This window comes from Macaca mulatta, chromosome 20 (assembly GCF_049350105.2).
Source record: "Macaca mulatta isolate MMU2019108-1 chromosome 20, T2T-MMU8v2.0, whole genome shotgun sequence".
Lineage (NCBI taxonomy): Eukaryota > Metazoa > Chordata > Mammalia > Primates > Cercopithecidae > Macaca > Macaca mulatta.
This window is the reverse complement of record NC_133425.1, coordinates 59532611-59560169: the sequence shown is the minus strand read 5'-3', so window position 1 is coordinate 59560169 and position 27559 is coordinate 59532611.

Here is a 27559-nt window from a genome sequence, read left to right as displayed (position 1 = left end):
TTTAATAAAAGAAACGAGAGCTTTTTGGAGAAATGCCTGATTCTAAGCCTATGCAGAAAATATAAAGGATTAACCTAAAACATTTATTTATACAAAATATTAAGGAAGTACTCAAAGACTAGTGTAGTCATATCAAAACTAAAGAATTCAGTAATCAAATGGAAGAGGTCATATTTGCCAAAGATAAGTAGATCATCTATAGGAATACTAATTACAATGGATTTAAATTTATGTAATATGATTTTATCAAAAATTCACTATTATAAAGACAAAAATTATCAGTTCTAGTTATCTTTGGAGAAGGCTGGGACTTTTCTGTAAACTGGTAACAGGAAAAAAGATCAAGCATTATTCTGCCTTTATTATACAAACTTTATCTCAGACTAACCAAATAATCAATAAGAAAAACATTCTCTTAATAGAAATATCTCAGCCAAAAACAAATAAAAAAGGAAAACAAATACGAAAGAATTGATAGAAGTAGAAAGTCACCATTCTGCAACCCGCAATGATTTTATAGGTATGAAAACTGTTCATTGAAGGCTGCCACCATCAGTAAAAGAGAGAACTGACAAAAGACAACATCTCCTAGGAATTAGTCTAAAAATAATATGGGTTGGTGCATAATTGTAGTTTTTACCATTAATTAATTTTGCACCAACCTAATAATAGTAAATAAAACAGAACGACAAAACCACAAAAACTTTGGCCTAGAGCAGTGTTCTCAACCAGGTGCAATTTTGTCTCCAGGAGACATCTGGCAATATCTGGAGACATTTTTTCACTGTCACAAATGGCGAGGTACTAATGGCATCTAGTGGGTAGAGGCCAGGAACGTTGCTAAACATCCTACACAGCACAGGAAGGCCACCCACAACCAAGAGTTATCAGAATCACTTAATTTTTAAAAATGTCAACAGTACTGAGATTAAGAAACCCTGACTCAGACCTATCAGTTTGCAGAAAATACAGAATACAAATGGTCATATTAAATAATACACTGTGGGTGCAATGAGCAAAATGTGAACCTAGGGAAACTGCAGGGCAAATGATCTGGTTCTAGAAAATGTGGCACATATACACCATGGAATACTATGCAGCCATAAAAAAGGAGGAGTTCGTGTCCTTTGTAGGGATATGGATGCAGCTGGAAACCATCATTCTCAGCAAACTATCTCAAGAACAGAAAACCAAACACTGCATGTTCTCACTCATCGGTGGGAATTGAACATTGAGATCACTTGGACATGGGAAGGGGAACATCACACACTGGGGCTTATTGTGGGGAAGGGGGGGGTATGGGGGAGGGATAGCATTAGGAGATATACTTAATGTAAATGACGAGTTAATGGGTGCAGCACACCAACATGGTACTGGTATACATATGTAACAAACCTGCACGTTGTGCACATGTACCCTAGAACTTAAAGTATAATAAAAAAAAAAAATTAGGAGAGAAGAAAAGAGAGAGGAGGTATGATTTTGTAACTTTAAGGTTTAATAACTGCCCTATTGGATTTCAGATTTGCATTCGGCCTGTAGCCCCTTTGTTTTGGCTATTTTTCCCATTTGGAACGGGTTTATTTCCCAATGCCTGTACCTCTGTATCTGGGAAGTAACTAAATTGCTTTCAGTTTTACAGGCTCATAGGCGGAAAAGACTTGCCTTGTCTCAGATGGGGCTTTGGACTTGAACTTTTGGGTTAATGCTGGGATGAGCAAAGACTGTGGGGACTGTTGGAAAGGCATGATTGTGTTTTGAAATTGTGAGGGCATGAGATTTGGGAGAGACCAGGAATGGAATAATATGGTTTGGCTGTGTGCCCACAAATTTCATCTTGAATTGTAGTTCCCATATTCCCCACCATTATGCCATGATAATGTCATAGGAGGGAACTGGTGGGAGATAATTGAAACATGGGGGCGGTTACCCCCATGATGTTCTTGGGATAGTGAGTTCTCACAAGATCTGATGGTTTTATAAGGTGCATTTCCCCCTTTTCTCAGCACTTTTCCTTCCTATTGCCCTGAGAAGAAGGTACCTTTCTTCCCCTTGACCTTCTGCCATGATTGTACGTTTCCTGAGGCTTACCCAGCCATGCGAAAGTATAAGTCAATTAAACCTCTTTCCTTATAAATTACTCAGTCTTGGGTATTTCTTCATAGCAGCATGAAAATGGACTAATACAGGCAGAGAGGGAGAGACAGAGACAATCTATAGATTAATAAGGTTTTTGAGACATCACTAGATCATGATCTATGACTTTTATGCATTCTGATGCATAAAACCACACTGTAAGAGATAATATTAATGGAGTAATTGGGTACATTAGATGCTGGCTAGATACTTTATAATGTTAACAAATTATTTAATACATGACAATCGTGTGAATGTTTAAAAATATATAAATCCTATGTTTCAGAGATGACATTGAAACACTTAAGGATAAAATGATATGTCTGAAATTTTCCTGTAAATCCAGAGATGGGAGAAATAGTGTGTGTGTGTGTGTGTGTGTGTATATATATATAAAAAATTCATGAGTTGATAATTGTTGATACTAGATAATGGTTATCTGGGGATCATTAAAATATGTAGTGTTTGCAATTTCTGTAATATTTTAAACAGCTATTGGAATAAAGTGATTATATCGCCATGTTGTAGTACAAAGCTCATAAAATAATTCATCCATTAATTTATCTTATTTATTTATATATTCAGTTGATCTAATTTACTAGAGGAAAACCTTTGGCTTTTGAGTCAAATAGCCTTGTATTTGAATTCCAGTTCTGTCATTTAGTATGTATCTTATGTGGGCAAATTTCTCTCTCCTATCATCAGTTTACTCTTTTCCAAAATGCCGGATTATATGGAGTTCCATTGTGTAATAGTTAACACACTAGACTCTGACAAAATGATGTATTATAATATCTAATGTTAATAGCAGTTATACTAGAAGTTATATATGAAAGTACCTAGCACATTGCTTGGTATAGAATAGGTATAGAATAAATAATTGCTAGTTTTATGACCGCAAACTTTTCAAGAAGCAAAGAAGTCAAGGTATTACCCTTAAAGCAATGTTTGCATGCTATTAAGTAGTTTGTTTGTCTTCACTGTATTATTTATTAAGGAAGTAGATTTTGTACTGACAAAATTGCCCTACGAATGATCAATAATACTAGAAACTCCTTTTAGTTGCATAGAACCACCCTTTCCAAGTCTGAATTTTCTTTGTAATTTATTCAGTGATTTGGTTTGACTCAGTAAAGCTGACTGTTTATGACTTCTACTGACCTTAAAATCCCTCAACTCTTCAGAGTGACTAATTATTGATTTTGTGTAAAGACTATTTAATTAAATAGATACCAAGAAGAGAGTGTTTCTGTATAGAGAGAAATGGCTGAAGGTGATTATTAAATCTGTTTGCCTTGTAGAATCTTGATAAAGTCATTGTTAATTTATATTTTCTTCCTTAGGACATACCTGTCTATTCACTTGACTCCTTTTCTGAGATTGTCACTCCATTGGGAGGATGCCTGTTTATTTGAGATGCCTGACATTTCTCAGAGTTGATTTGACATGAACACTAATAAAGCTCAATTATGGAAAGATTAATAATTCATCGAGAAAGGTCATATATGAGCAAATGACTTATGTTTTGATATTTGAGACTTATTTAGGTGGTTAAAATAAATTAGGCTGATCCGTGTCTGCCTGTACACAATACCATGATCAACTCAAACACTATTAAATGCTGTACATTCATATATATATATATATATATATATATATATATATGCTTTCATTAAAAACATTCAATGTTTTTATCCCATAAGCAAAATATTTATGGAATGTTTTTTGGATTCCAAGCACTGTGCTATGGTTTAGGATATTCTGGTGAATAAAACTCAGCGAGTGTCTTCTCTTAACGGTTGTGCAGATGCATGGAAAGTGTGGTACAGTCAGAGAGCACATCGTGTAGGTGGTGAGGATACAACCCCAGGCAGAGTAGTGACCCAGAGAAGGAGCACACCTGGGGACTGATAATGTAAAACATCACTTTATGGGTCGGGTGCAGTGGCTCATGCCTGTAATCCCAGTACTTTGGGAGACCGAGGCAGGTGGATCACAAGGTCAGGAGTTCAAGACCAGCCTGATCAAGATGGTGAAACCCCATCTCTACTAAAAATATGAAAATTAGCTGGGCATGGCGGTGGGAGCCTATAATCCTAGCTACTTGGGAGGCTGAAGCAGAGAATTGCTTGAACCCAGGAGGTGGAGGTTGCAGTGAGCCAAGATTGTGCCACTGCACTCCAGCCTAGGTGACAAAGCAAGACTCCTTCTAAAAAAAAAAAAAAAATTCACCTTGTGATAAAAACCCTCAACAAACTGGGTAGTGAGGAAGCATACATCAAAATAATGAAGGCCACATATTACAAACCCACAGCTAACTTTCACAATCACTGCAAAGTAAAAAATAAATTTTTTTTTTGTGGCTGAATAATTTTCTATTGTGTATATATGCCACATTTTCTTTACCAGTTCATCCACCGATGGGCACTTAGATTGATTCCATATTTTGGTTATTGGGAATACTGCTGCAATAAACATGGGAGTGCAGATATCTCTTCAATATGTTGATTTCCTTTCTTTTGGATATACACACAGTAGTGGAACTGCTGGGTCATATGGAAGTTCTGTTTTTAATTTTTTGAGGAACCTCCTTACCATTCTGCATAGTGGCTGTACTAATTTACATTCCCACCAACAGTGTATGTGGGTTCCCCTTATTCCACATCCTCACCAGTATCTGTTGTTGCCCGTCTTTTTGATACAGGCCATTTAACTGGAGTGATATGATATCTCATTATGGTTTTGGTTTGCATTTCTCTGATGATTAGTGATGTTGAGCATTATTTCATATACTAATGGCCATTTGTACATTTGCTTTTTAGAAATGTCTATTCAGATCCGTGGCCTACTTTTATTCAGATTATTCATTTTATTGCTATTGAGTTATTTGAGCTCCTTATGTATTCCAGTTTTTAATTCCTTTTCAGGTGGATCACTTGCAAATATTTTCTTCAGTTCTGTGGGTTGCCAGTTCACTTTGTTGATTGTTTGCTGTGCAGAAGCTTTTTAGCTTCACATATCCTGTTTCTCTATTTTTGCTTTTGTTGCTTGTGCTTCTGAGGTCTTACACAAAATTTTTGCCTAAGATATTTTCCGAAAGCTTTGTGCTACTAGTTTCCTATGTCCTGAGGTATTTTCCAAAAGCTTTATGGTATTAGTTTCATAATTTCAGGTCTCAGATGTAACACTTTTATCCATTTTTATTTGATTTTTGTATATGGTGAGAGATAGGTGTCCAGTTACATTCTTCTGCATATGGTTACCAAGTTTTCCTAGAAATATTTGTGGAAGAAATTATTGTCTTTCCATTTTTCTTTGTTTCAAAAAGTTTTTAATTTTCCGTCTTAATATCTTCATTGACCCCTTCACTGTTCAAGAGAAGGTTGCTTAATTTTCAGGTGTTGTGTAGTTTCTGGGTTTCCTCTTGTTATTAATTGCTAGTTTTATTCCATTGAGGTCAGAAAAGATAATTGGTAGGATGTCTACTTTTTTAAGTTTGTTGAAACATGTTTTGTGTCCTAAAGTATGGTCTGTTCTGTAGAATGGCCCATGCACTGATGAAAAGAATGTGTATTTTGCAGCTGCTGGGTAAAAAGCTTGATAAATGTCAGTTAAGCTTATCTGGTCCAGTCTGTAGAATAATTCCAAAGTCTTGTTGGTTTGTCTAGATGATCTGTTCATTACTGAAAGAGGCATGTTGAAGTCCCCTATTATTGTTATATTGCAGTCTATTTCTCACTTTAGATCTATCAATGATTGCTATATACATTTGTGTGCTTTAGTGTTGGGTGCATGTATATTTATTATTGTTATATCTTCTTGCAGAATTGATCTCTTAATCATTGTATGATGACTTTCTTTTTCTCATCTTATAGTCTTGAACCTGTAGATTTTTTTCTAAGTATAGCTACTCATATTCTTTGTTTTCTACTTACGTGCAATATCTTTTTCACTTTCAGGGTATTTGTGTCTTTATAAGTGAAGTAGGTTTCTTGTAGACCCAGCTCATAGTTGGGTCTTACATTTTTATCCATTCAGACACTCTATGCCTTTTCATTGAAGGATTGTATTCATTTTCATTAAGTGTTATTATGGATACTAAAATCTTACTCCTTTGTTAATTATTTTCTGGTTATTTTGTAACTTTTCTATTCCTTCCTATCTTCCTTGTGGTTAAGTACTCTGGTGGTATATTTTAATTCCTTCTTTTTTATTTTTAGTGATTCTATTATAAGTTTTTGCATTGTGGTTACCATGAGGTTTGCAAAACCATTTCATAGATACAACAAGTATTTTTAAAGAAATGACAAATATTTTCCTTTTGTACGTTAGTGTTTTGTTTTGTTTTTGTTGTTTCTTTCAGAATGAAGAACTCCTTTTAGCATTTCTTGGAAGATAGTTCCGGTAGTGGTCAATTGTCTCAACTTTTGTTTTTCTGGGGAAGACTTCGTCATATTTAAAGGATAGCTTTGCTGGATTTTTGGATGGCAGTTTTGTTTTGTTTTTTTTTCTTTCAGCACTTTGAAAATATTGTCCCAGTCCCTCCTAGCTTGTCTGGCTTCTATTGAGAAGTCTGTTGCCAGATAAATTGGAGATCTTTTTAATGTTATTTTCCTCTTTTCTCTTACTGCTTTTAGAATATATTATTTGTCCTTGAGGTTCAAGAGTTTATTTTATTCAAGAGGTGTAATTGGCTCATTTTTCTGTGGGTTGAACAAGCATAGAGTTGGCATCTGTTTGGCATCTGGGGAGGCCTCAGGAGCTCTTATTCATGGTGGAAAATGAAGCAGGAACAGGCATATCACATGACTACAGCACAATCAAGAGAGAGTAAAGGGGAAGATTCCACACACTTTTAAACAACTAGATCTCACAAGAACTCACTCACTATCATGAGGACAGCACCAAGCCTTATAGAAGGGATCTGGCCCCAAGACCTAAAGACCTCCCACCTACCTCCAACACTGGGGATTAAATCTCAACATGAGTTTTGAAGAGGGCATTCAAACTATGTTATTGGGTTAGTCTTATTGGGGTGAAATTTGTTTCTCCGACCTTACTGTACTTGAATATTTATCTCCTCAAGTTTTGGGAAGTTTTTTTTTTTTTTTTAAATAAGCTTTCTATTCCTTTCTCTTAACTTCTTTCTCAGATGTGATCTTTTCAGGCAATTTTTTTTTTTTTTTTTTTTTGTAGTGGGGATGGAGTCTCACTCTGTTGCCCAGGCTGGAGTGCAGCAGTGCAATCTCGGCTCACAGCAGCTTCCACCTCCAAGGTTCAAGTGATTCTCCTGCCTCAGCCTCTCAAGCAGCTGGGATCACAGGTATGCAGCACCACACCCAACTAATTTTTGTATTTTTAGTAGAGATGGGGTTTCACCATGTTGGCCAGGCTGGTCTTGAACTCCTGACCTCAACTGATCCTCCTGCCTCCGCCTCTCCAGGTGCTGGGATTACAGACATAAGCCACCACACCTAGCCTGAGGCAATTTTCTGTCTTGTAGTGAATCTCTTTCCTTCTCACTTTTTTTTTCTCCTCTGTGTATTTTAAAATAGGCTATCTTTGAGCTCACTGATTCTTTGCTGGATCTATTTGGTTGTTGACAGTCCCTAATGAGTTTTCAATTCAGCAAATGTATTTTTCAGTTCCAAGATTTCTGGGTAAAATCTTTTTTATTATTTCAGTTTGTTTGTTAAATTTCTCTGATAAATTTCTGAATTGCTTTACATGTTGACTTGGAAAGCACTGAATTTCCTTAAAACTGCTATTTTGAATTATTGGTTAGAGAGCTCACATTTTGCCATCTCACTCAGGCTGGTCACTGATTCTTTGCTTTGTTTGAGGAGATCATGGTTTTCCTGCTTGCTGTTTTTTTTTGTTTGTTTGTTTGTTTGAGGAATGTCTGTCTTTGCATTGAGGGACTAATTATTCATTCCAGTCTGCTCTGACTGTTTTGTTTATTGGAAATATTTGCATAGAGAGTCTTTGTAGTTTACCTATTGAATATCCCTTTAATTTTTGTTTCTGCTCGCTCGCTCGCTCTCTTTGGCACTAGATGGCACCTTAAGCCCAGGTTTGTTTCAACTCTATTAAAATATCAGAATACTGCCTGTCCAGATTGGGAGAAGGTTCCTGAGAAGATATGACAGCAGTTTGGAAGAGTTGGCTAGAGGTTTGTGCCCAGGGGACCTGTGGAACCTACCCCCTACAATGCAGTGCTACTGCATAACCACTCTGATCTGAAATCTTGGGCTGAGTTACAGAGGAGAGATTCCAGGCCTGAGGCTGAGGGTAAGGATGGTAGTCTCACCTCCCTTCTGTCTCTGGCTATCATCAGGGATATTTCTCATGTAAGTTACTTGTGATGCTTCCGTGGCTTGAGGCACAGGAAACCCAAGACAGTGGGGAAGCAGGGTTGTCTATCTCAATCTCATTTATTTCATTGTAGAAACCATATATTATGGGAAAATTTTTCATGTGCTTGGTGCCAGGCAGATGGAGGGTGGGGTGTTGCGAATGAGGAAGTCTGATTCTTAGAGTTTGTACACTTCTTTGTGGCCCTGCGAATTGTTTCATCCTCATATTTGAGTTGGATATTGAGATATTGCTGCTGATAATCTCAGCACTGTGTGTGTGTATATATTCATTCCAATATACATATTTGCGTGTATATATAACATATAGTGTGTGTTATTGTGTGTGTGTATATATATATGTACATATACAGATAGATAGATATAGATATATATTGGTATGTATATGAAGGTAAGGGGAGTGAAGCCAGCTTGCTTGATCCCACCATTTTAAACAGCACTGATTGTTTCTCTTTTGTGCTGCTTTGATTTAGCATAATGATTTCAAGAATTATTCCTCTTGTAGAATAAATCGTTACTTCCTTTCTTTGTATGGCTGAATAATATTCCATTGTATGGATGTATCACATTTTGTTATTTTTGTTTCAATTTATGAACAATTGAGTTATTTCCATTTTGGGGTATTTATGATTAATGGTGCCATGAGGATTCACATACAAGATTTTGTGTGGACATGAACATTCAGGTCTCTTGGGTATATATCTAAAAGTGAAATTGCTGCATCTTATGGTAATTTCTTTAACTAGTTGAGGAGCTGCCAGGCTGTTTTCCAAAGTAGCTGTGCCACTTTATAATTCTGTAATCAAAGTATGAGGGTTTCAATTTTACCACATTCTTGGTATTATTTGTAATTGTCTTTTTGTTTTAACCATCCTGTGGGTGTAAATTAGTATCTCATTTTGGTTTTGATATGCATTTTCCTATGGCTAATGATGCTCACTATCTTTTCATGTACTTATTGGCTATTAGCATATCTTCATTGGATATTGTGATTTTAAAAGCAATTTTAAATTTAGCAACTTATAACAAATCTTGGTCAACATACATTTTTACATATTGAATTTCATCACCATGAGATTTTTGTATAAGACATAACTTATTAATGAATATTCTTCATCTTTCACTAGTGCTTGTGGGGAGCTGACATTTATTAAGAATAAGAAAAATAAAATAGAATTTAAAGACAGAGTTTTCTACTTTGACAATAATGAGAATATTCTTTACACTTTATCAAGTTTAGCTGAGATAGTAGCATTGTATAATGATGGAAGAAAAACAAAAATAATTTTTGGCTCTTAATATTTTTCTCCCTTTAATTCACCTCTAGTAAACGCTTTTAAAAATGGAGGAATTTTAGGAAATAATCAAAAAAGTTTATGTTCATATTTGTCTACCCTCGTACATACTTAACAGCGTGTATTTTATTGAATAAACTATGAAAAATTTAAACAACAGAATAACAAAGATAATTATTTCATTCACAGAGCAAATGTTCTTTGGGTGTCCAGTAGTTAAAGATATTTGTATTAAGTACTTGGAAAGTAACAGTGAAAAATAAAAATGATACAATTAACATATATATGTATGTTATATATATATTTATATGGTAAGATGTATAGAGTACATTGTAAGTGGAAAAATAAGTTTTAAAAATGAGTGTAACACCTGTATATTCTAAATATGTAACTAGATGTGAAGTTTATGTTTAATGTACCAGAGTATGAGTAGCATTCATTCATTGATGATAAATTATGGCTGGATTTTTTTCCTCATTTATAACATCAATTATATAAATATAAATTATAAAAATAAGTTTAAATTTAGGTAGATTTAAGTTTGAAGATATTAAATTGCTTCTTATCTGAAAAAATAAAGGTCATATCTGGATTATAGGGATAGTATAAATATCAAGTGGCATTTAAAGTAACTAAAAATTACCTAATAGTGTTTGTGCCAGCAAAAGTATTTAAGTGTGTATTCACATATAATTATCACTACAACTCTATGAGAAAAGAAAACCATCCTATATTTACAATAATTTATTGTAACAACTGTAAGTTCTTAGTCAAAGTCCCCAAGTTGGAAAGAGGCTTGATATTGACACAAACCCTAATGTTTGTCTTCGACGACTGTTTGGTTAAACTTCACCAAACCACAGTAAAAGCAAACTCTATTTGGGATCTAATGTAAATAATTCTTAAAGTGCTAACTGTGAAGCACTTATATGGTTGAGTGGTCACCAGTTTTTGTACCCTGTGTTCTCCTACACATAGTGTTGCCAGATGGGTAGAAATTAGCAATATTAAAACACCAGAGGCTTTTCACAAGAGGCCTTTTGTGCCTCCACTTAGTTCTTCCAAGAGTAGAGGCTGTCATGTACCTGAGCTCCGATGAGTTACTTTGCCAGCTGCAAGACTGATATATTTTAAAGGCATTGTTCCTGAGAAACCTAGGATATGATTTGAGAGGAAACTCTCTCTGTGCTTTCTCTCTAAACAGAAATCAGACAGAAGAGAGGGTTTTACCTTCCACAGAACTATACAAATATTGAAAGGTAATTTTATTTGAATTTCATATCTCAAATATGAAATTCTGTTCTTATTTATTTTATTTTGTTTTTGTTGTCACAAAATAAAGTGAGGTGTTTTTTCATTCAGGTCCTCAGTTATCAACTTCAGTACGTTTTCTGTTGTTTTCTGAATCCTCCTATTTCTGCACTCAGTTTAGACAGAAAATGTCTAAAGTTTGATCTCCCAGCTCATTCAAACGGTTGAAAATTAAAGAATGTTATACTTTTATCTTCTATCATTCACATGTTTAAAGCTCTACCCGAGTTCTGATGTAGTGTACTCCATATGGATACTTTGTCATATGATGCACATAATCTGTTTTCATAACTAATTTATTCTCTTAATAGATTCAGTATTTTCTCCCTGTGTGTGAATGATAAAAGTATTTACCTTGATCACATTGCTACAGTTGGAAGAGCTTCTCTAAGGAACCTCTCTGGGAGGCTTATTATCAATAAGTTATGAATGTGAGTTCACCCTGAGTCTCTGACTCTCCAAGTCCCATTCTGTTGCTCTTTTCTGATAAGGTGATGAAATTCAGTTTCTTCTTGTTCCAAATTATTTTTTATTTATTAATGTAGACTCCCTATTGCAATCAAATCATAACCATTCTCTATACATAAGGCTCATCCATTCCCATATTCAAAACTACTCTCAACTCTTTCTTCCTATCATCGACTATTCTCCCTCTCCTCTTTGACCCATCCATATCCTAAGCAATTTATAAAGGTAAGTGCAATTCTTCCTTTGCAAAGCTACTTTTGACTACTGGAGTTCACAGAGCTGCTGTCTCTCCTGTGAATTACTAATCTCAAGGTTTCTTATACCTATTCAGACACAATTTTTCCACTATATAGTGACTGGAGTGATCTTTTAAAAAAAGTTATTGCGGTCATGTGACCATTGTTACTCCATATCATTCAATGACTTCCCACTGCATGTAGAAAAAATGCTAAAGTTCTTATCATAATCTACAAGACCGCTAAAATTTGACCCCGGCTTATGTCCCCATCTTTATCTTATTCCAGCTCTGTAACTCTCAATACATTCCAGCCACATTTACTCTATCAGTTATCTCTTACTACCTAACAAAATTACATAGAAGTAGCATCCTAAGGTAATGGTCATTTATTATTTCAGTTTCTGTGAGTCGGTAATCAAGATAGAGCTTAGCTGGGTTCTCTGCTGCAGAATCTCTCAGCCTGCAATCAACATTTTGGTTAAAACTCATCTGAAAGGGGTATCTTGATCAAGGAAGGATTTGCATTCAAGATTACATGGCTGTTGGGAGGAAGGAAGGAAAAAAGGAAGGGAGTGAGGGAGGGAAGGAGGGAGAGAAGGAAGGAAAGAAGGAATGAGAGACAGAGGAAGACGAAGGGAGAGGGAGAGGTAGAAAGGGAGCCATAAAGAAACTTGTTATGACTCATTTACATTACAATAGTTCCCTCCTTATTCAGGACCCCTTGTGGATGCCTGAAGCCCAGATAGTATGGAACCCTATATGTACTGTGTTTTTTTCCCCAATAAATTCATACATATGGTAAAGTTTAATTTATAAATTAGGCACAGTAAAAGATTAACAACAATAATAAAATAGAACAATTATGACAATATACTGTAATGAAAATTATGAGAATTTGCTGTCTCTCTCTAAAAGTATCTTACTTGACTGTATTTACCTACCTTCAGGCCATAGTTGACAACAGGTAACAAACTGTGCTGTGAATAAGGGATGACTACTGCCTGTGTAATATAATAATTCTAATTTTTGTCATATCAGTATGATGATTCAACATGCTATAAGCCTAGAGTTAACTATCATCAAATTATGTATACTATTAATATTATCAATAACTATATTTAACTAACTTATTGAATATGTAATTTATTTCCAAAGGAACCAACATAAGTATTTTAATGTCTGGATAACCACATGATTCATTTAAATAATATTTACAGATATCATATCTATCCTCTGCTCCCACAAAACATATTGTCCATTAAATTACAATTAAGAATAGTTTAAGCATAGTTCTCTTTCTAGTATCCTTCCATTTGTGTTCTTTTATTCATTTTCCTTCATTCAATATTTTGTATGTCTTAATTAAAATAAGACATCTAAAGTCTAAAATCCTGTTTATTTTTAAATTAAATTTCAATTTTAATTATTTTTAGTATTTAATTTTTTTTTTTTTTTTTTTTTTGAGACAGAGTCTTGCTCTGTCACCCAGGCTGGAGTGCAGTGGCCGGATCTCAGCTCACTACAAGCTCTGCCTCCCAGGTTTACGCCATTCTCCTGCCTCAGCCTCCCAAATAGCTGGGACTACAGGCGCCCGCCACCTCGCCCGGCTAGTTTTTTGTATTTTTTGTAGAGACGGGATTTCACCGTGTTAGCCAGGCTGGTCTCGATCTCCTGACCTCGTGATCCGCCCGTCTCGGCCTCCCAAAGTGCTGGGATTACAGGCTTGAGCCACCGTGCCCGGCCTAGTATTTAATTTTTATGGGTAGACGGTAGGTGTATTTATGGGGTTCATGATATATTTTGGTACAGGCATGCAGTGCATAATAGCAATTTCATGGAAAATTGGGTATCCATCCCCTCAAACATTTTTCCTTTGTGTTACAAACAATCCATTTATATTCTTTTAGCTATTTTAAAATGGACAATTAAATTATTATTGAGTATAGGCCCCCTGTTGTTCTATCAAATACTAGGTATTATTCATTCTTTCTATTTTTTTAAACCTATTAACCATCCCCACCTTGCCCTTATCCCCAACTGCCTTTACCAGCCTTTAGTAATCATCCTTCTATTTATCTCCATTAGTTCAATTATTGTGATTTTTGGAACCCAGAATTAAGTGAGAATATGTCATGTTTGTCTTTCTGTACCTGGCTTATTTCACTTAACAAAATGACCTCCAGTTCCATCTATATTGTTGCAAATGACAGGATCTCATTTTTTTTAAAATGGCTGACTGGTACTCCATTGTGTATAAGTACCACATTTTCTTTATCCATTCATTTGTTGATAGACACTTAGGTTGCTTCCAAATCTTAGCTATGGTGAACAGTGGTGCAACAAACATGGAAGTGCAAATATCTCTTAGATATACTGATTTCCTTTGTTTTGGGTATATACCCAGCAGTGGGATTGCTAGATCACATGGTAACTCTATTTTTAGTTTTTTTCAGGAACCTTCAAACTGTTCTCCATGGTCATTGTACTGACTTCCATTCCCATCAACAGTGTTCAAGGTTTCCCTTTTCTCTACATACTCACCAGCTTTTGTTACTTTTTTATTTTTACAGAGTCTCACTCTGTCCCCCAGGCTGGAGTGCGATAGTGTGGTCTCAGCTCACTACAACCTCCACCACGTGGGTTCAAGCAATTCCCCTGCCTCAGCCTCCCCAGTAGCTGGGACTACAGGCACGCGTCACCACACCCGGTTAGGTTTTTGGATTTTAGAAGAGATGGGGTTTCACCATGATGGTCAAGCTGGTCTCGAACTCCTGACCTCGTGATCCACCTGCCTCAGCCTTCCAAAGTGCTGGGATTACAGGTGTGAGCCACTGCGTCTGGCCCAAAAGGCTTAAGTATTGCAGATTTTTAAAAATATTATTTATTTATTTTTTCAGCTTTTGTTATTACTTGACTTTTGGATATAAGCCATTTTAACTGAGGCAAGATGATATCTCATTGTAGTTTGCATTTGAATTTCTCTGATGATCAGTGATGTTGAGCACCTTTTCATATGCCTGTTTGCCATTTGTGTGTCTTCTTTTGAGAATATCTATTCAAATATTTTGTCCATTTTTAAATAGGATTACTGGAATTTTTCCTATAGAATTCTTTGAGTTCCTTATATATTCTGGTTATTGATCCCTTGTCAGATGGATGGTTTGCAAATATTTTCTCCCATTCAGTGAGTCATCTCTTCACTTTGTTGATTCTTTCCTTTGCTGTGCCAGAATCTTTTTAACTTGATGTAATCCCATTTGTCCATTTTTGCTTTGCTTGTCTGTGCTTGTGGGGAATTACTCAAGAAAATTTTGTTCAGACTAATGTCCTGAAAAGTTGCCTCAGTGTTTTCTTATAGTAGTTTCATAGTTTGTGGTCTTATATTTAAGCTTTTATTTCATTTTGATTTTAGTTTTATATATGGCAAAATATCGGGAATTAGTTTCATTCTTCTGCATTGTGGATATTCAGTTTTCCCAGCACCATTTATTGAGGATATTGGCTTTTCCTCAGTGTATGTTCTTAGAACTTTCATCAAAATTGAGTTCACTGTAGGTTGTAGATTTGTTTCTGGGTTCTCTATTTTTTTACATGTGTTTGTATGTCTATCCTTATGCCAGTATCATGCTGTTTTTGTTACTATAACTCAGTAGTATAATTTGGACATGATTCCTTGAATTTTGTTCTTTTTTTCGGGATGGCTTTGGCTATTCTGGGTCTTTTGTGATTCCATATAAATTTCATAGTCTTTTTTTTTTTTTCAATTTATGTGAAGAATGTCATTGGTATTTCAATAGGGATTGCATTGAATCCGTAGATTGCTTTGAGTAGTGTGGACATTTTAACAATATGAATTCTTCCAATCCGTGAATATAAAATATCTTTCCATTTTTTGTGTCCTTTTTAATTTCTTTCATCAGTGTTTTATAGTTTTCATTGTAGAAATATTTCACTTTTTGGTAAATTCCTAGGTGTTTAATTCCTGGGTATAAATTTAATTAATTTGTGACTATTGCAACTGGGATTACTGTTGCAATTTCCTTTTCAGATTGTTCACTGTTGGCATGTAGAAATGCTACTTACTTTTGTATGATTTTGTATCCTGCAACTTTACTGAATTGTTGATCAGTTTTAATTTTTTTGTAGAATCTTTAGGTTTTTCAGAATTTAAGATTATATCATCTGCAAACGAGGATAATTTGACTTCTTTCTTTCTAACTGGGATACCATTTATTTCATTCTCTTGTCTAACTGCTCTAGCTAAGACTTCTAGTACTATGCTGAATAACAGTCGTGAATGTGGGCATTCTTGTCATGTTCTAGATTTAAGAGGAAATACTGTCAGTTTTTCCACATTCAGTTACATCTTAGTTGTGGGTCTGTCATATATGGCTTTATTATGCTGAGACATGATCTTTTTTTTTTTTTTTTTTTTTTTTTTTTTTTTTTTTGAGACGGAGTCTTGCTCTGTCACCCAGGCTGGAGTGCAGTGGCTGGATCTCAGCTCACTGCAAGCTCCGCCTCCCGGGTTCACGCCATTCTCCTGCCTCAGCCTCCCGAGTAGCTGGGACTACAGGCGCCCGCCACCACGCCCGGCTAAGTTTTTGTATTTTTTAGTAAAGACAGGGTTTCACCGTGTTAGCCAGGATGCTCTCGATCTCCTGACCTCGTGATCCACCCGCCTTGGCCTCCCAAAGTGCTGGGATTACAGGCATGAGCCACTGCACCCGGCCGACATGTTCTTTCTATACCAACCTTTTTTTTTTTTTTTTTTTTTTTTTTTTAAATCATGAAGAGATACTGAACTTTATCAAATGCTTTCTCAACATCAGTTGAAATAATCATATGGACTTTGTCCATATGATTCGCTGGGATATATCCCAGTTGATCATGGTGAAAGAGCTTTCTGATGTATTGTTGGAAAAATTTATCTGATAAAATTTTGAATGCCTTCTCTAGGTTATCTTGAATTTCTATGAGTTTCTGCAAAACAGCTATTTTGAATTATCTGTCTGAAAGGTCATATATCCCTGTTTCTCCAGGATTTGTCCCTGCTGGCTTATTTAGTTTGTTTGGTGAGGTCATCATGTTTTCCTGGTTTGCGTTGATGCTTGTAGATGTTCTTTGGTGTCTGGGCATTGAAGAGTTAGGTATTTATTGTAGTCTTCACAGTCTGGGCTTGCCTGTGCCTTTCTTACTTGGAAAGGTTTTCATGGTATTCAAATGCACTTGTTCCCCAAGCCTAATAATGCTGCGACTTTGGCAGACTTGTAGAGGGTATCACCTTAGTGGTCTTGGATAAGATCTTAAAGAATTCTCTGGATTACCAGGCAGAGATTCTTGTCCTTTTCCCTTATTTTCTTCCAAACGTATGGAATGTCTGTCTGTCTGTCTCTCTCTTTCTTTCTTTCTCTCTCTGTGCTGATCCACTTGAAACGGGGGGTGTGGTGATGCAGCACCTCTGTGGCCACCACCACTGGGACTTTGCTGGGTCAGACCTAGAGCCAGTACAACACTGGGCCTTGCCTAAGGCCCTTTCTTGAGGGTGGTGAGCTCCCCCAAGCCCCAGTAATCAGAAATGCTGTCTGGGAGCCAGGGACTGGCGTCAAAAACCTCAGCAATTTACCTGATGTTCTCTTTTACTGCAGCTAAGCTGGCATACAAACCACAATATAAATTGCTTTCCACTCTTTCCTCTCCTTTCCATGGACACCGGAGCCTCATTCTGTGGCCATCTCCACCACTGGCCCATGGAAGGTTGGGGGGCCCACCAGGCCCCTACCTTAAGAACTACTGCCAGCTCTTAAATGCAAGAGGTCTTCAGTCAGTTTGCAAGGCCTGGAACTCACCTTTGAGAGCAATGGACTCTCCCATGGCCCAGTGTAGATGCAGAAATGCTGTCCAAAAGCCTATACCTAAACATGGGGACCTCAAGAGACTGCTTATTGCTCTAACCCACTGTGGTCAAGCTAGTATTTAGCATGCAAGACAAAGTTCTCTGTAGTTTTTCCTCTGCTTTTCTCAAATAGAAGGAGACTTTAACTGTAGCCACTACAGCCGGGAATGTACTGGATCTCCTCTGGAGCCAAGATATCTCAGAGCCCAAGGCCCATGCCATCCTCCCTGGGTATAGCTGGTGATGATTCAGGGCCCAAGGGCTCTTTAGTCAGTGACTGATGAATCCTGCCAAAACTGGGTCCTTCCTTTCAAAGCAGTGGGTTCCCTGTTGGCCCAGGATATGTCTAAAAATGTCATCCAAGAGCTAGGACCTGGAATGTGGGCCTCACAACTCGACCCAGTGTCCTATCCTGTGGCTGAGCTGGTATACAAGATGCAAGACCAAGTCCTTTTTACTCTTCACTCTGCTTTTCTTAAGCGGAAGGAAAGAGTCACTTTTATGGCTAAGAGCTGCACTACTTGGGGTTGGGGAAAGAATGGCGCAAGCCCTATCTTACCTGTGTCAGCTGGTGTCTCCCTAAGTCCCAGGCCACCCTAGTCTACTGGCTCTGGGCCCAGCTCATTTCTGAAGTTGTGGGAGGGACCCAGTGGAAGATGATTGAATTATGGGGTGGGTTTTTCCTGTGCTGTTGTGATAGAGGATAAGTCTCATAACATCTCATGGCTTTAAAAATGGGAGTTTGCTGCACAAGCTCTCTCTTTGCCTGCCGCCATCCACATAAGATGCGACTTGCTCCTCCATGCCATCTGCCGTGGTTATGAGGCCTCTCCAGCTATGTGAATCTGTGAGTCCCATTAAACCTCTTTCTTTTGCCCAGACTAAGGTATGTATCACAGCAGCGTAAAAACAGACTAATACCATCACATTGTACTTTAATATCTATATATATATAGATAAAATATAGACCAAAAAGCAGACAATTAAAGTCTGCTTTATATATATAATATATATTTATATATTATGTATTTTATAATATAAAAATATTTATATATTTGTATATATTTATAAATAACTAAATATAAAAGTATATTTAAAATATATGAAAATATATATAAATGTATATTATATAAAAATTATATAGTCTATATATGTCTATATATGTAGACAAAATACTCAATCCATATTTCCTCTTGTCTGCAAACTTTTAATATCTATTAGGTTTAATAGATATTAGGTTCTGTGTTTCACCAGGGAAAAATCACGATCCAAGAGGATATCACAGTCTTGCAATATAGTAGCCATTTAATAAATCTTGGTTGAAATTGGGCAAGAGTGTGTGTGTGTGTGTGTGTATGTTTATGCACATGCACCTGTGGGTATTAAAGTTCATCTGTTAAGTAATAAATTCTGGATAACTGGAAATTTAACAAGTGGAATACTATCGCTTTTATAGGAGGTGAAAATGACTTCCAAATATATAACTTTCTGAAGTATTGCTCATATATCCTATGTCTTTATATCTCCAAAAGAATATCAAAATTAGCATGTTAGAGGAAGAACCACCAATTTCCCCCTGAAGTGCTCCTCGTCCATCTGTCTCTGAATAAGAAAATGATGCTGTCATATAACCATAGGTCTATTGTTGCCATTTCTCTGTCACTTACTCTACACCCAATTCATGAGCAGGTAGAAAACTCCACCTTTAAAACACATTTTATCCTTGTTTATTTTTGTCTCTCTGTATTTGTCTCTGTATATTATTTCTCCCCATTTGGATTTTAAGCAACATAATATAAACCACCTTTATTACTTACCAAGTTTACTCAGTAACCTGGATATTATTCTGCTCAGGCTGCCATAACAGAATATCACCCAGTATGTGATATTCTGTTAAATCAACAGAAACGTATTTTCTCACAACTCTGAAGTCTCGACATCTAAGGTCAAGGTGCCAGGAAGGTTGGTTTCTGCAGAGACCTGGTGTCCTTGCTGCAGACGGCCACCTTCTCACTGTGTTCTCGTCCTCACACAGCCTTTCCTCTGTATGTTCCTGGCTTCTCGTGTGTCTTCTCCTCTCATATGTTCACCTTTCCTTTTGGATTAGAAGTCTACTCTTTTGCCCTTATTTAACCTTAGTTATCGTCTTAAAGGTCTTATCTCCAAATACAGTGACCTTGCCATTTAGAGCTTCAGTAGATCAAATGGGAAGGGGTACAGGTGTCACAATTCATTCCCTACAGCCTTGTAATATGGCTCCCTATTTTCATCTTTAACTCACGCAGCCCATTGTTCATTGGGCATACAGGTGATTTTCTTAAGACTTAATTAGATGATATTATTTTTTAATTAGGCCCTCCAGGCTTTTCAATAACCCTTAAACTAAAACACTAATATCTTGGGCTGGCCTAGAAAGCCCATGTCACTTCTTCCTAACTCTCTAAATTCATCCTGGACTACTTTCTCCTTTATTCACAGACTTAACTCATCTTTGCCTCGGTGCTTTTCTAGTCTGGTCCCCATTTCCAAAGCTCTTCACCCAGACCTTTTGGTTTTCAAGTTTCAGCGTAAATATTACTGCTGCGCTTTTTCACCTCCTTATGTACAGTGGATACAACCTTGTAGAATAGAAGCCATTCTGGCCATGTTTCAGATGGCACGTGATTTTATTTGTCGGCAAGCTGAGGACTGGATGATACAATCCTGAGAGGGTAGTTTTCAACTTCAGAGTCAAATGTTTTCATATTGTTAACAAGAAAACAACTATTTCTGAATAGATGTTTCTATTCTGCTGAAATACATCCCATCTAAGTAACAGAAGGTAATTAGCAAAGAATCTAATCAGCAACATTGCTTTAGTGCCCATCATTAAAAAGCTTAACTGTTGCACCATTTTTCTTTTCTGCTTTATGAAGAACTCATTTATGTACCATTTCAATGCTATTGTAATTGTGAGCGAGTTTTATGGGGGGATTAAATTACTGGCCTCAATTTTACAACACAAACATTACCTGGAGCCTTCTATAACCCAGTCACAGGAGAAAATGGAAAAAAAAAAAAACCAGAAAATTATCATAAAAATACTGATGCTGGAACTGAACTTTGATGCTTATTGGTTAGATCTGCGGCACCACATTAAGATTTCAAGTCATGTGTTATAACACAACCTTTTTATTTCAATGGCTTTTTTTTTTTTTTGCAACTGAATCTTCATAGCTATACACTAGGGAGGACGCATGCACCTTGAAAGACTGAATATTTAAAAGACACAAAATGTCAATTCGTAAATATTTGAGCATTTGGTTGACATCTCATTTCAAGAATAGAGTTGCCAAAACTGCTTTCACTAATGAAAAAAAAAATCTCAAGTAAGTCACGTAGCTGGAGGCAACTGCAGTTATCTTTGTAGAGAAAGGTCAGTGTCTTAAGACGAATAAAATTCACTCAATAAATTATTTATTCTCAATTTTTTTTTGTAACTATATTAAATACATGTGCAAATCATGTGTTTCAGGGTTTTTTTTTTTAGAATGCAAAGGCAGACTTTTCTCAAGAGCTGCTGATTTCAATCTACTCAAACAAAACAAAAACAAAAGCAACACAAATCTTGCCCTTTCCCCATCAAGTATCATTTAATTTACAAGTTTAACTATTGTGGGCTACACATAGAATACTTTTTTCCACTGTCTTCGTATTTTTCTCTGTCTCTCCTTTCTATTTCTTTGTCTCTTTCTCTCATTCTTTCTCTCATTCTTTCTTTCTCTCTTTCTTTCTCTCATTCTTTTATTATTAGATTAGAAATAGATGTTGATGATAAAATACATCCTCAAATGTAGGACATAGTTTATTTCTCCATTTTATAATTTACATGTTATTTTGTTTTACATTTCATTCTTAATGCAACCTTTTTAACCCATTTAGTCAGAAGTCACTGAGCCTATCTCTCAGTTGAGGAAATTAAGACTCAGAAAGGTTAAATGACTCATGCAAGACACACAAGCATTTAGTTATAAAACCAGTTTTGAAAGAATTTTTCTATGGGGACCTCCCAAATCAACTTGCAATAAAGACAAAATTGCCAGGTGAAATATAGATCCAGGAAAAACAAAATATTTGTCAATGATTACAGCTCACTTAGATGATAACTGTATGATAAATGCACTCATGGAAGAGAGTGAAAAGAGAGGATTTCTGAGACAGGGAATATAGTCTTCAAGGTGAGGAGAGGCAAGAGTGTGGATTCAGGAAAAGCAGTTTCTGGGAATTAGCAGATATATTTGAATGAACCATAATATCCTTTTACTGCTTTGTGTGGACTTGACTTTATGGTATCAAATTCTTCCCTTGCAAAATCAAAGGGCTACAAGAAACAAGGGAATCTTGATTACTGGAAATGGTGAATGGGAAGGAATTGGCTGAGGAGATAGGCAGAATTCAGGTTTGGGAAGGCATACTTAAAAGTTCAGCAAGTTTTGTCTTCTAGAGATGCTGTTTGAAAGGGTCAGGGAGATTCAGAACTGCACACAATACTTCAAAAGTTTTACAATAGGGTGAGGCATTTCTCATTACTGAGGAGAGAAAGATTAAAGCAATTTCATAGAACAATTAAGGCATTACATTACTGAAATGCTAATGAAGTTAGCCAGTAAGTAATTCAGTATACAGTCTAGGATGGCTAATGTTTAGTTCCTTTTAAAAAGATATTGCTCTTTTCAACTGTGAATTTATGCGTTCACATACACATACACAAAAGCATGTACATTTTAGTATACCCCCACCTATTTTTTAAAAGATATCAAGTTAATAAATGCATAAATTAAGGCTAAGTAGAGACAAATTAAGTACTCTGTTAAAGAAGATGAAATTGTTAGCATATTCAAAGACTGTTGTTAAATATGAACATCAAGAGAAGAAAAGCAGAGATGAACTTTGTCAATGTAAGTATAAATCCAGAAGTTTAATTTCTAACAGGAGATAAATATGTTCCCTTGTAACTCTCGCAATGTGAATGGAGAATAACAGTCTAATTTATGAAGCTAGATTATCATTCCAAATTTAATCATTGCTATCTTTTTGCTTCCTATTCTGAAACCTGTCAAGTACTAAATGGAAAAGGTGAAGAATGAATACTAAGCACGAAGATGGTACTTTGGGAGCCAAAATGTAATACTTGCATTGTCATCTTTTTTTCTTTCTTTCTTTTCCAATGTGTTTACAACTGGCAGGGGTAGGTGAGGGAGTCAGGGGTAATCTGATAAAATAAGGCTGTCATTTAAGCTATATGTGCAAGGGATATATGGAATTCTGCTAATAACTTTGGGATTAGGACAGAAACTAAAGCCAATAATCACTTCCTTATTTTCTAAGGAAGTATTTGTAAAGTTAACTTATGAGTGTATCTGTATGCACTTCAACATCTTCCTGTGTGAGCGTTTCAATTCATCTAGCTATCCATCCATCTTCCCATCCATCAGTCTATCCATCAGTCCATCCACCTATCCATTAATTAATTCATTCATCCATCTATTTATTCCATTAGCATCTCTTCAATATCTGTTGTATTTTAGAAAATCTTTCGGGCACATTTCTTTAAATATGGCAGCAATTCAGGAAACTAGGTATTATGATCCTAATTTCAATGATGAAGAAGAAACTAATGGTTAAATAACCTAATTCTTAGCAGGACAGTTGGTAAATGACAGAGCCATAACTTAATCCTATTTATGTTTGTTTTTGTTGGTTTGTTTGTTTTGTTCAACAAATACATTTTTTCTGGGCACAGCAACAATGCTAGGAGTTTGGAACCACACAGAGTTTGGGGTATTCATGGTTCCTAATCTTGTAGAGCTTGCTGTCTACTAGGCTTGTTTGGTGTCCAAATCTCTTCCCTTTCTATTCCTTGTTTTCTAAATGCAGCCAACAGATAATTAAAAAGACATACACAGAATACCCATCCTGTGTATGGCACTAATACTGGAGCTAGAAAGAAATTATTTAGGCTGATAGGGTAAAAGAGACTTGGGTGGAATTTCCCTTTTTAACAAAAGGTAGTTCTCAAATCATTTCTTTTCTAACAAACAGAAGTCTGAAAAATTGAGCTGCAGACATAGATAAGCAAGCTGGAAGCTTATATGGGTAAATGCCAGCAGCTGTGCCAATAGAATAGGGCTACCTGAGGTCTGGGCATGTTCAACATGGCGACTCCATCTTCCCTTTTCTTTGTCAACCACATGTACAGTAAAGAAGCAGGCAACATGGCACCAGCCAGGTAGAGAACCCATCTATGTAAATGGCACACCTGGTCCGAACAGAACAGTCTTTTGTGCCCTATGTAAATCAGACACCACCTTCTCAAGCTCATCTATAAAATCCCTTGCATTCCACCGCCAAACCAGCCACCCATTTATCCACTACTCCTCTCTGCTGCAGAGAGCTCTTCTCTTTCGCCTGTTAAACTTCCGCTCTAAACCTCACTTTCTGTGTCCGCGTCCTAGCTTTCTGTGACCGTGGGAAAACAAATCTCGGGTATTTACCTGAGACAACGACGTGGCTTCAGCTCCAGCTATGTTTCAGTTTCTATAGCACCCACATATCCCTGTCAACAAATCTACTTTACAGTGCACCCTGTTTTAAAAATAATAAAACAAAGATTTGTTTGCAAACAATATTATCAGGTGCAAGGGCAAGTATGTGTAGGGTCAAAGTATCTCAAAATTTGGAGCTTACACAAAGGTCATGGAGAAATCTGTGTTTATTTACCTTTCTCTATCCAAAGTAGGAAAGTGGGTACTTGACTTCCTTGTGAAGTTTCTACCACATAAATCAAAACACTCCAGGATTTTCTCCTGGTATAAAATTTAGTTGAGGCACAGTGAACAGAAAATGCATGCACTCACAAAGCTAGAAAAGATAAACATCCTTAAGACCATACTGATGTTTTCTTGCTCAGAGAGTTGCGCTATGAACCACATATATATCTCACAAAATGATGTTAGATACAAAACTACACGCAAACTCATACTTGGGTAGAAGTAAAAGGAAGATGAATAAAGGACTTTAGCATAATTGTTTCTTATGGGATAATCCTTCAGGTTAGCCTAGATCTCATTTCCTACAGCCCATGTCTAGAGAGTTCCTAAAAAAACACACCAGCCCTGGGACTTAGAATAGCTTGCAATTAATTATCATAAAAATAATAATTGCAAACGAATAGTAATAATATGTCACAGTTAAACCATAAGACAGAAGTAAAAGGCATAAATATTTTACATTGTGGGGAGTTGGAGGATATTTTCATTTTTTTGAAAATATTTACAGAGAACAGTAGAATCATGCACAAAAGTGAATTAAAAGTGTGCAGAATGTACAAGGGTACAAAAAGGTGTAGATTAGGAAAAAAGATAAGAAGGACATACAGGTGGATGTAAAACTGGGAAATATGTAAGTGATTTCCTCTAGCTTTTCTTTCCATGACTAATTTCATGGCCATTGTTGACCTAACTCACCCTGAAAGACAACCAAGCAGTTTTCTCCATATTGCAGTAAGTTGGGAAAGGGAGATGTAAACTAAGGAATAATCAATTTAGGATTGTTTTTATATCCTGAGGATTCCTCTAGGAATACAGCTGAGAAAAAGAACTACCGAACTGTGGTTCTGTTACAATAAACAAAACAATGCATGCATATAATTTAGGGGAGGATGTAGAGATATGGGGAGTGCTTTAGACTGAATGTTTATTCCACCCCCCAGTTCATACACTGAAATGCTAACACCCAATGCAATGTTGTTATGTGATAGGGCCTTTTGGAGGTGAGTAGCTCATTATTGCACAGCCTTTATGATTGTAATTAGTGCCATTATAAAAGCTCCAGAGAGCTCCCTTTTCCCTTTCACCATTTGAGGACAGTGAAAAGATGGCCGTCTATGAACCAGAGAGAAGGTCCTCATCAGACACTGAGTCTGCTGACACCTTGTTCTTGGACTTCCGAGTCTCCAGAACTATGAGCAACAAATTTCTGTTGCTTATATGCCACCATTCTGTAGTATTTTGTTATAGAAGCCCAAACAGACTAAGGCAGGGAGATAATAAATTTGTCCGTCAAGAACTCACAATCCAGTAAAGCAAACTGGAACATGAGACATATTGTTCTAAGTGTCTCATTAAAGATATGAAGGTTAAAACTTTTAATGAAAGATCAGGAGAGAGGAAAATTTAATTTGAACTAGATAGGTCTGAGAATTGGAGTTGTAGGCAAAGAATTCAATCAACAGGTAGGAAAAAAACATCATGGACATCGTTAACTTGTTGATGAAGCATATGTGGGTTCACAGAACATGTGGGATGCCCAATAACACAGTAGAAAAGTGCCATCAGTTTGGAAAAACAGATCTTGGGCTGATCAATGTCTTTGAGAGTTAGGAAAGCCACTGAGAGATTCTCAAACCTTCTATCTTAAATCTCATAAAGATTGGCTTAACAAAAGTGGGCAGAGTGTTGTGAAACTAGAATGTAAAATCCAGGGAGTCAGCCTGAGAAATTACTGAAATAGCTCAAGCAAGATATAGCAAAGATTTTTTTTTTTTTTTTAAATGAGACGGAGTCTCGCTCTGTCTCCCAGGCTGGAGTGCGGTGGCGGGATCTCAGCTCACTGCAAGCTCTGCCTCCTTGGTTCACGCCATTCTCCTGCCTCAGCCTCCCGAGTAGCTGGGACTACAGTCGCCTGCCACCACGCCAGGCTAATTTTTTGTATTTTTAGTAGAGGGGGTTTCACCATGTTAGCCAGAATGGTCTCGATCTCCTAACCTCGTGATCCGTCAGCCTCGGCCTCCCAAAGTTCTGGGATTAGAGGCATGAGCCACCGTGCCTGGCCAGCAAAGATTTTTTTTTTTTTTTTTTTTGTGGGCCAATATACTCACACATTAAAGTTCTCTTTATACATAATGTAAAAAGACTAGTCACAGTAGGTGCTCAGTCATTAGAACTTCATTATGTCAAACTGCCAATGTCCTGATGACAAATTCACATGCATTGAAATCTGTATGGTGTGGAAAAATAGTACTTACATCAGTTGGAAAACAACTAGCAAAACGAAAAGAAATGCATCAAAAACTGAATTCAGTTTGGCTATTTAAGTTCAAACATGGCTATTTTCTTTACTCTCTGCTTTCTATCTCTAAAAGCACCTGCCATAATGTTAAGTGTACATTTATTTTTTCTGCATAAGTGAAAAATTGACTTTTATCTTCTTTAGTGTAAAATGTTATGTACTCATGCATTAATATGACAACTGATGGGAAACAGAAACACTCATCCGGAGAGCTATTCAAAACCACCTTTGCCCACCCCGCAAAAAGGGCAATACCTTTGCTTTCCAGTGTTGATTTTCCAAAAAATAATGGCTTGTATTTCCAAAGATAGTTTGTACCTATCTATATTCTGCGTGTTCAGAACCTGAAGCTGATTTGTGATTTGGGGGAAATAATACGTAAGAAGGAAGACTGATTCCACTGCCATACGAGAATGCATTGATCTGAGTTCCCGTTTCATTTTGCTGGGCCTCAGAAGATAAGGAATAATATAATTCAGAAATGGGTTTGGCTTAGGAGATCCTTCCTAAGGTTCTATACATCAGTACCAGTTTGTGGCCTGATAGGAACCAGGCTGCACAGCAGAATATGAGCGGAGGGTGAGCAAACAAAGCTTCAGCGTTATTTGCAGCTGCTCCCCATCACTCACATTACCGCCGGAGTTCTGTTTTGTCAGATCGGCAGTGGCATTAAATTCTCATAGGAGCACGAACCCTACTGTGAACAGCACATGCAAGGATTCTAGGTTGCGTG